The sequence below is a fragment of the Acipenser ruthenus genome, chromosome 4, assembly GCF_902713425.1.
Source record: "Acipenser ruthenus chromosome 4, fAciRut3.2 maternal haplotype, whole genome shotgun sequence".
In the NCBI taxonomy this organism is placed as follows: Eukaryota; Metazoa; Chordata; class Actinopteri; order Acipenseriformes; family Acipenseridae; genus Acipenser; species Acipenser ruthenus.
The window spans coordinates 90,029,517-90,037,428 of NC_081192.1; positions in this window are offsets into that span (position 1 = coordinate 90,029,517).

A 7,912-nucleotide genomic window follows, 5' to 3' on the forward strand; every position below is an offset into this window, starting at 1 on the left:
AGCTACCAGAGCTCAACAGGAGTCTACCAGGGCCTTACAGGAGACACAGCTCGAGTCCAAGTGACAACGTCAAGGCCTTCTGCTGTTTGAGAGAACGGCAATGTGGGAGAGTTGGCCCAAGGAAAAATGGGCTGGCGTGTTGGCAACATTCCTCCTGAGGGACGCCCAGAAGGCATATTATGACCTGAGCCCCAGTCAGGCAGAAGACTATGACCACTTGGAAAAGGAGATACTTGCTCGGGCAGGAGTGACTATGGCATGGAGAGCACAGAGGTACCATGCGTGGAATTATACCACCTCCAGTGTCCCTTGCTGTCAATTATTTGATTTAATTAATCTCGCCAAGCATTGGTTGCAAGCGTTGGTGAATTCAGCACACAAAGTCATCGAGATATTATTCATGGATCGTGGCCGCGAAGTGACAGGGGAGGGGGTAGACGCGACATTGATCGTGATTTTAGTACATACAAATGTTTTAATTGTCAGAAATTAGGACAAATAGCTCGATTCTGTCCCAGTAGTGAAGAGCCAATGAAATGTAATCTGAGTACGGAATTGTGTGGTAGTATTATTGCTCCCAGGGTACCTATAGCAAAATGTCCCTACATTGCATTAGCAAAAGTGAACGGAACTGAAGCAAAAGCTCTTGTCGATTCAGTCAGTACAATGACATTGGTTGCATCAGATTTTGTAATGGCCGACAAATTGGATAATAATCTTAAGACCGGCATTACCTGCATCCATGGGTATGTCAAAAACTATCCTACCACGCTGGTTAATGTCTCTTGTGGTAATACCGAACAAGAGATGAGGGTAGCAGTAATTCCCAGGTTGCCCCATCAGGTAATACTGGGTAGAGATTATCCAGGTTTTATGGACCTGGCACAATTTAATGGGGAATTGGGTAACTCCGATGTTAATATTGAGATGGATCCAGAAAGTTTTTGTAATCTGTTTCTCTTCCTTGATATAGAATTATTCTCTGGAACCAGTAAGCCATTTCCCCGTAAATTTCACTGATATCGACGGGAAGTTAAAAAGCGAGGGCCCCCTGAAGGACAGGTACTGGTAGGAGAGCGTGTCAAGGGGTGAGCACACAGTGTAGTAGTGATGATATTGTACAAGAGGCAGGGGAAATAGTGTTGACCGAGGAGCCAGATACCAAGGAGTGGTGTGAAACCCTGCAGCAGGGTAGTGACCAGTTTTGTAGGGAGCAGGAGAATCAGTCAATTGTTTGCCCATTGGCAGGGGCCCTATGAGGTGATAGAGACAGTTGGGCCTGATAAAAGAAAAGTCGAATAAATATATCACATTAACTTGTTGAAGTCCTTGGTAGATCGGGAGGCTTTGTTGGCACAAACAGAGAAGTTAGAGAAACCTGCCGTTAATGAAGTTCCCTATTTAACAAAGGAACAGGTGGAGGATGTAAATAGGTTGGTTATAACTAACAAAGATGTCTTTTCTACTGTACCAGGAAGAACAACAGTGGTGCAACATGAAACAGTGACCCCACCTGGAGTAAAAGAATCCCTGAAGCTAAACGACAGGACATGCAAAAAGAGGTAGAAAATATGATTAAGCTCGATATCATTGAAGAATCTTCAAGCCCCTGGAGTAGTCCCATTGTGATGGTTGCCAAGCCTAACAGGACTTGGAGATTCTGTAATGATTTCAGACAGTTGAACATCGAAATTTGATGCTTACCCGATGCCCCGGTTTGATGAATAAATTGAGAGATTAGGTACGGCTAGATATTTGACTACATTAGACCTTACCACAGGTTATTGGCAAAAGAGAAGCCAGCATTTTCAATGCCAAGTGGTTTATTCCAATATAAAGTTATGCCGTTTGGGTTGCATTGAGCTCCAGCATCATTTCAGAGGTTAATAGATAAAGTGTTAAGACTGCATGCCGAGTATGCTTCCGCATACATCAATGGCATAGTCATTTTTGCTGATGATTGGACAGGCCATTTAAAAAAAGGTTGAATCAGTCTTACATAGTTTAAGGGAGGGGTCTTTAACGACAAACCCAGAAAAATGTTTTTGTAGGGCTAAAGAGGCCAAGTGTTTGAGATATGTAGTTGGGGGTGGAGTAGTGAAACCCCAAATAAGTAAAATTGAGGCGATAAAGAACTGGCTGGTACCCATGAATAAGAAGCAGGTGAGGTCTTTCTTAGGGTTAGTCAGATATTGCAGGAGATTTGTTCCAGAATTTTCAGCCATTGCAGCTCCATTAACAGATCTGATAAAGAAAACAGCTTCAAATTCGGTGAAGTGGAGTAAGGAGACACAAAAAGCGAAATTTAGGGAACATTGTGTAGTGGTCCAGTGTTAAGGGTACCAGATTTTTCCAAGCCTTATAGTTCAGACAGACGAATGCGGGAATAGGGGCAGTGTTGTCACAGGTGGTTAATGATGAGGAACACCCTGTAATGTATAGAGTAGGAAGTTGCTGCCAAGGGAGGTACGATATGCAGTGGTTGAAAAAGAGTGTCTGGTGGGCCGTAGAAACCCTAAAATACTACCTGTTGAGAAGAGAATTCACGTTAGTCACAGATCATTCACCATTGAAGTGGATGAAAGAAAATAAAGAAAGAAACGCAGAACTAGGTGGTTCTTAGCACTGCAACCATACAAGTTCAAAATAGAAATTTGAAGTGGGCTGAAAAACGCAAATGCAGATGGTCTGTCAAGGTTGCTCTAACCTGTAGATGTTCAGGAGTCATTAAAATAGTGGGGGTTTTATTGATTTAGTTCTGTTTCGCTACATTTTTTGTCACAGTCATGTTTTTGTTGATGTCTGTATTGAAGAGTATGTGAGACTCGTTGATGTAGTCTAATAGGAAAAAGACTACAAAACCCAAAACTCAGCAGAATCACATGACAGAAATGGCGGGAATTTTGGGTTATTTAAACCAGAATATATTACCACAGAGTGAGCGGTGTAGCCTTGGTGGCTGGTAATAGAGAGAATGGTATGGTCATTTTGATTGGTAATTAAGACAAAACTAAACAGAGCCTGAACATGAAAGTGAAACTAGAAGAGAACATAAATCGGCTATTTTTCAGTGTGGGTGTTCGTCTTCTTCACCCAGCTACTTTTTGAAGAATATTAAACCTAAAGTTGAACAAATAACTACTTCATGGAAGATTAGTTTCAAGTGGTTTTATTTAATACTGCCATACGAGTGTCGTTACAGTGTTTGCCAGCAGAGGTCCTCGGAGGGTGGAACAAAGCAAGCTGTATACTTACCTGCAATACCAGTATCTGCCAGAGCATCACCAAAGAGACAAAAAAAGACCTGGGGGGAAACCAAGAAGGACTTGTTGTTTATCACCGCTGCATAAAAGAAGACAAAGACTTTTAACTCTTGACTTACCTTTGAGAGGGATCCAGAGCCAGGCTGCCTAATCCAGTGAAGAGTCTTGAAAAGGAAAAGTTCATCCGTGTTTTGTTTTGTCTTCCTTTTTGTTCATTGGTTGGAATAGCCAACCAATAATTCTTAGAGAGGGTTCAAGAGTGAGCTAGTGCCCAAAAACTGGGTTAGGTTTTTATTTTCAGTTAATTGTTTTGTTTATTTAATCCATGTAAATAAACCTGCCCTGTTTTCTTCATTTGAACTTCTGACATATTGTCTCTCATTTGTATGAGTACAGTCAAAGATCCAAATAATTAGACCTAACAGGTCACTATATATACTGTATATATATATATATATATATATATATATATATATATATATATATATATATATATATATATATATAGAGAGAGAGAGAGAGAGAGAGAGAGAGAGAGAGAGAGAGAGAGAGAGAATAGATGGGCTTCAGTGAGTTACTGGAAAATAATTCCATCTAGGGTTTAGTGACGTCATAAACTATGAGACGTTAGGTCGAGTATTTTATAAACTGTCACAGAAACCCGAGATGGAATTATTTTCCTTTAACTCACTGAAGCCCAGCTATTATTTTTTTATAATAAAAAATGTAATAAAAAAAAGACAATAAACGGGTGTTAAGGTTCAAATTACAACTGAATTTAATGAATAATAACATACTTTAAGTCAATATTAAAGAATCTTAAATATAATTTTCTTTTAGATAATTCAGGAATAGTGAACTAAACTCAGTAGATAATGAACTGCAAAAAATATTTTTAAGGACAATGTGTTTCAATGGGGTATGCTTTTTTTAATTTTTTTTTTTTATTAGTCGCTGTCAGTCGAAGATTTGTGTCGCTCGCTTGGTTGGTGCTCCCGTTGGTGAAAGATGATTGTAAATCTTCACAGAGACAGATTTGTTAAAAGTGCCTAAAAAACACAAATATGGGGTGTTGTCGAGTGATTGACAGGAATGTCTTTAATTTCCCGTTCCTCTCCAGTTTCTCTGAGATACGAATATACCAGCTTTACATCAAATTATTATTATTATTTTTTTTTAAATATTCTCATTTTGTTGCTCATTAATGAACATTTCTCTACTGTGGGTGTTGTCGAGTGATTGAGTCAAATGGGTCAAAGTTCAAATATATTCTCCTCTAGAGGAATTATGACATTTTAACGTCACTTTTGTGCTATTATGCGGGGACTGGGAAGCTTTTCAGGATAGAGGGGAGAATGGATGGTGCAAAGTACAGGCGAATCCTTGAGGAAAACCTGTTTGAGTCAGCCAAGACTAAAACATGAGAGGAAATTCACATTTCAGCAGTACAATGACCCGAAGCACAAAGTCACACTGGAGCGGTTGAACAAGAAGAGAATTAATGTTCTTGAGTGGCCCAGTCAAAGTCCTAACTTGAATCCAATCAAAAATTTATGGCGAGACTTGAAGATTGCAGTCCATCGACGATCCCCAGCACCATCCTAGTGTGCAAAGCTAGTAGAGACCTATCCAAAAAGACTCATAGCAGTAATTGCTGCAAAAGGTGCTTCTACCAAATAATGACTTAAGGGGCTGAATACTTATGCAACCAGTAAATTTCATTTTGTACATTTTCTCTGCAAGTTTTGCCGACATTTACCATCCTCCTCATATAACAGTGTTCAGTTTAACTACTGCAGCTCTGAATAAAAAAAAGTTAGTTTGAAAAACTGTGCATAAATTATTTGTAATTCAACAAAATGTGACATTATTGGTAGGGGGTGAATACTTCTGCAAACCACTGTATATATATATATATATATATATATATATATATATATATATATATATATATATATATAAATGAGAACATTCATTTTGCAACTTTCTCTTTTGCCTTGAGACAAGGAAGCGCCGAGCCTTTAAACAAACCTAAAGCAAGGTCTAAAGTTGCATGCCGAGGCCGGTTTACACAAAGTCATTACATATTCTCTTCTGGTATTAAGCAGTATTCTCATGTGACTGCATGTTAGCCAGACTAGGTCTTAAAATTGACAATACTGTTGAAACCTGTAGTATAACATGACAATATTTAGAGCTTGAGCCCTGCTTTCATGTAGCACATGGTATTGATTTTGGCAATACAATAATAAGATAATTTATCAGGAATTCATTATTTTTTCAGTAATATGTCAGAATTCTTGAGTTTAATAAAATAGATAAAAAAAAGTGTAGATTGATAAATGGGAACAATTGTAACTAAATATTTATTTATTTTGGTCTTAACTCCAAATGGAAATACGACTGCTTATAAGAATATTGTATTACTAAACCTCCTTTCCTTTTTCCAGCCATATTGGCAACTTATAACAAGCTGGATTTGTTTGAAGAATGTCACACTAGTGATGTAAGATGAAAAATGTTAATCTTCAGTATCATGCAGCTGAAAACTACTTTGAAAAGTCAGTGTTAGTTTTAAAATGTCCAGGTGCACCTTCTTGCAGACTGCCACAGATAAAAGTGGGGTGTTTATAATAACACCATTTCTGTTAATGCAGTTTAAATCAGCATAAGACAGGTCGTAGTGTGCAAAGTCAGGATTAAGTGTTATGAAACAATAACAATATAAAAACAAAGCAAAGAACTGACTGCAAGAGGCAGCAACATTACTGTAATGCTTTGAACTTTTTCTGGCAGACACAGAATTGTCTCAATGTGTCTTTTATTAATCCAAGATACTTAGAACCAGATACTTAGAACCGTCTTCTCATTTTTGTATTGCACCCATGAGATTGCAACACACAATTGAAATATGGGCCATGTCAATTAACCTTTACAAATAGTGGGGTGGAGTTCTTTTATAAAACCCAAGACAAAAGCAAGGGCTACTTGTTCATAAAGCATTACTATGGACTTACATAATTTAACTTGTAGTGGAGTTTTTTCCCCTTATTTGATCAAAAGCAATTTTAGCGGGCAAGCGTTTAAGAAACTAAATACTTATCTGCTGTCTCAAATGAGTTGTAAGAGGCAGTTAGTTGCAGTAACTGCAAATAAAGTTGCCACATGTAATAGTGTAACAAAGCACTGAAATGAGGATCCGACAGTTGTACAGATACTTCAGCACAGCAACTCGGCAACAACACAGGCAAATCAGCAGACAGAAAGACAGAACCACCACTAACACTGCCAGCATGCAGACGGCCCCACTTTATACCCCTCCACCCTTACAACATTGCAACAGTGTAATTACCTTTACACCAGTCAGTGCTCGCTGTCAGTCCCACTCCCCTGAATCCCTTGAATCCCCTGCCGTGCCTGGCAGGGGTCAGCGTTGGTGCTGGTGCAGTTCCACCCAATATTCAGCATAATCCTATTGCAAGCACAGACTCACACGCAATCAGCGTGTCAGTGGCTGGCAAAGCGCCAAGCATGGGAAAAGGTTGCACGGTCCGCAGCACTATAGCGAGCGTTCCCACCAGCCCATTATACTTTAAAACACAGAATATCTAGTCTACAGAAACCTACTGCTGAAAAAAATAATACAGATCTGTCATTAGATTTGAATACTAGTGAAGACAACTGACAAGGTTCGATGTTGCAATAACCTGTGTCAATTGAAGGGGCCTAAATAGAGGATACCCCACAAATGTTCATTCAGTAGTTTTGTTATTTACATGAGTAAGGATGGGCAAAATAATATATATATTTTTTTCACAGTCACAGCAGTGGAACCAACTGTAAGTTTGTCCGTGTTTGAAAGGTAACCAGAGGGACCGTCTATAATAATCACACTACCAATAATTAGCACAGCATTTTATTGTGTGTGTACCAAATACTCTTTTTTACTTCGGTTAAATTAATGTATAATCAAAAAAACTAAAAAAACATAAAACGGTTCAATGACAACAAAGCTCATATTTTCAAGGAAAATTGATTAATCTGTTGCAATCAATAACCACATATTTCTTGCTGGCATATTTCAATACAAAGTCAACGTTTACAGTGACTATATGTGTTATCTAGCTACATCTATTTACCAGAGCTGCTCAAATCAGAAATGCTATGCCTTGTAAAAAAAAAAAAAAAAGGTTATTCAGACCCTGATTAGCACTAATCAGGGATTACCTTACCAGAAATAACATGATGTAACCCACAATTAGTGCTAATCAGGCTCTGTGAACCCAGACTTTAACGTTTTGTTCTTAGTTTCCCAGCCACACATGCGTTTCATGGTATGCGTTTCATTTTCTTTGTAGGTCGTACATCAGATTCCAATGGGCACCGCTCTTTTTGTACGTATTGTTCATATACTGAGTATTCTGTCCTGGGAAAATGATAGAAATACTGTAGAAATATTGTAGAAATACCTGCAATATACTGTTATTCATTTCTTTTATAAAATACATCTTTTAATAGGCTCCAAAAGAGTACTTTCATTTGTAGCATATTTGGCATTGTTGAGGGGTTACCAGCCCTTTTATTCCAGTGTTGTGACTCTGAGTGCTACAAGCTTTTTATGAGGATTACCATTGAAAAACCATAAACTA